Here is a 3,329-nt window from a genome sequence, read left to right on the forward strand (position 1 = left end):
ACGTACATACACAGTGTATAGCAGGTGCCTCACACTTGGGTGTGTGCATATCAACTTGGTGCTCATAGGGACAGGCCCAGTGCATCCTGGTGATTCCTTTACTTATATATGAAAACAATGTCATCTTGTATCCTAAAAAAATTATTTAAAGGTAATATGACACCAGTGTGGTGGCTCATGCCTGTCATCCCAGCACTTTGGGAGGCTGAGGTGGGTGGATCACCTGAAGTCAGAAGTTTGAGACCAACCTGGCTAACATGGTGAAACCCCATCTGTACTAAAAATACAAAAAATTAGCTGGCATGGTGGCACGTGCCTGTAGTCCCAGCTACTCAGGAGACTGAGGCATGAGAATTGCTTGAACCCAGGAGGCAGAGGTTGCAGTGAGCCGAGATCATACCACTGCACTCCAGCCTGGGTGACAGAGCAAGACTCCACCTCAAAGTAAAACAAAATAAAAGTAATGTGAAACCATTACAGATACTTGAAAGATATTGAGACTTTCCATCTCACTGTAAATAATTTTGTTGTTGTTTATCTGATGTAATCACTATCCAAGGCTACTCATAATTCTCAGTTCTTTTTGCTTAGCATTACCCTTTTTTTTTCATATTCTCCCTGGCTTTCATACTTATGACTTTTCATAACTGCATTAGGTTTAACTTAATGAATGTGCCATCATTTATTCAACCATTCCGCTATAGCTGGACATATAAATTGCTTCCATGTTTTGCTATTTTAAATAATGCAGTAATAAATATCTTTACTTACCAGGTCCAGCAAGTAACATGAAGGTAATCTTTTTTTAACTGCCTACTTTTATAGAGGCCAAGTTTAAAACTTGGTCTGTGAAATGTAATTTAGAACTGAGCTGTGGGCCGGGCGCGGTGGCTCACGCCTGTAATCCCAGCACTTTGGGAGGCCGAGGCGGGCGGATCACGAGGTCAGGAGATTGAGACCATCCTGGCTAACACGGTGAAACCCCGTCTCTACTAAAAATACAAAAAATTAGCCGGGCGTGATAGCGGGCGCCTGTAGTCCCAGCTACTCGGGAGGCTGAGGCAGGAGAATGGCGTGAACCCGGGAGGCGGAGCTTGCAGTGAGCCGAGATCACGCGACTGCACTCCAGCCTGGGCGATAGAGCGAGACTCCGTCTCAAAAAAAAAAAAAAAAAAAAAAAAAAAAAAAAGAACTGAGCTGTGATGTATTATATAAATTGAGGAAACACTTGTCATCTACAAAAACTGATACATATAATTTTTTTAGAAAATCTACAGATTTTCTTTGCTATTATCTTGCAGAAATTTTAATGATAAAAATTCTAGAAAAGAAACTAAAATTCAGGGCATCACAACAATTTTCAAGGATCAATGTGAGAACAATTAATTAGTAATGAAAAATTTCTCAATACTTTTTAACCAAAATTATTATTATTATTATTAGTAGTAGTATTTTTTTTTTTTTTAGAGACAGAGTCTCGCTCTGTCGCCCAGGCTGGAGTCCAGTGGTGTGATCTTGGCTCACTGCAAGCTCCGCCTCCTGGGTTCATGCCATTCTCCTGCCTCAGCCTCTCGAGTAGCTGGGACTACAGGTGCCTGCCACCATGCCCAGATATTTTTTTGTAGTTTTAGTAGAGATGGGGTTTCACCGTGTGAGCCAGGATGGTCTCGATCTCCTGACCACGTGATCCACCGCTTCGGCCTCCCAAAGTGCTGGGATTACAGGGGTGAGCCACTGAAACAGAGTCTCCCTCGGTCACTGAGGCTGGAGTGCAGTGGTGTGATCTCCGCTCACTGCAACCTCTGCTTCCTGGGTTCAAGCGATTCTTGTGCCTCAGCATCCTGAGTAGCTGGAATGACAGGCACCCACCACCATGCCCGGATAATTTTGGTATTTTTAGTAGAGATGGGGTTTCACCATGTTGGCCAGGCTGGTCTCAAACTTCTGACCTCAAGTGATCTGCCGGCCTCGGTCCCCCAGAGTGCTGGGATTGCAGGCGTGAACCACTGCACGTGGCCCAGGATGGCCTTCTGTAAGAGCTGCAATGTTTTACATCATCATAAGCCATGTATGAGTATATCGGCTTCACCTCACCCTGGGGAGAAATTTTATATTAGCATTTAAACATATTTTAAAATTTAATATATGAAAAGGTTATCTCTTGTTTCATTGAAATTTCTTCTGTTATTCGTCTAGATGATTTTGGATGTTCTGTTGGTTTAGGGTAATTCTCATGTGTTTCAGAAATATGTATTCTGTCTTTTCAAGTAAATCATAAATTTACATAGAGATTTGTTTAAAGTTCCTGCATGGTGCCTAATATTGTGTTGGGCATATGGTGAACACTGAATACATTTTCTTGCCGTAGTAGGAAGAGGTCGTGTGTTCCAAATCTGTTACATTTTGCTCCTGGGCACTCAGCTAGATTATACATCCCAGTCCCCTTGTGTTCAGTTTGGGGCCATGGGATTACATTTTGGCTAGAGGAATATGGGTGAGAAGCAATAAATGCCTATCTTTAGACTTGACCATAAAAAAATCTCTCCTGCAGGATCCTGTGCACTTTATTCTTCCATACCAGCCTCAGAAGCCACGTGTTGAAGACAGTGAAGTTCTGTCTGGGAAGGAGCATCGATCCCTAAATGACTGCATGGAGCAGAGCAGAGGTACCCTGCCCCTCCCCCATGCATACCACCCATGACATCAGCAATCAACAGATCTCGATTAAGTTAGGCCTCTGAAATTTTGGGGTCATTTTTTACAGCATCTTGTTTTTGTTATTCACCCTATTTATTAGTCTGTTTCCACACTGCTAATAAAGACATACCGGAAACTGGGTACTTTATAAAGAAAAAGAGGCTTAGTGGCATTTTCAGGATGCCGCTTGGTTCCACATGCCTAGGGAGGGCCTCACCGTCGTGGCAGAAGATGAAGGAAGAGCAAAGGGACTTCTTACATGGTGGTGGGTAAGAGAGAAATTGTGCAAAGGAACTCCTCTTTATAAATCCGTCAGACCTTGTGAGATTTATTCACTATCATGAGAACAGCATGGGAAAGACCCGCCCCATGGTCCAGTTACCTCCTGCTGAGTCCTTCCCGTGACACTTGGGAATTGTGAGAGCTACAAATTGAGATTCTGGCAGGGACACAGCCAACCCATATCACCCTAATACGCATACAAACCCATAGCAGTTGGTGAGCTCTAAGTCTCTACTTCCACTTTCAAATTACACTTTCAAGCATAAATTTACAAGTATACCCAGTTTGATGTTCCCTTAATATATCATTGAAAGTTCTTTGGACGTAGACGATAGAAAAATACTTGCATA

Source organism: Pan troglodytes, chromosome 18, assembly GCF_028858775.2.
Source record: "Pan troglodytes isolate AG18354 chromosome 18, NHGRI_mPanTro3-v2.0_pri, whole genome shotgun sequence".
In the NCBI taxonomy this organism is placed as follows: domain Eukaryota; kingdom Metazoa; phylum Chordata; class Mammalia; order Primates; family Hominidae; genus Pan; species Pan troglodytes.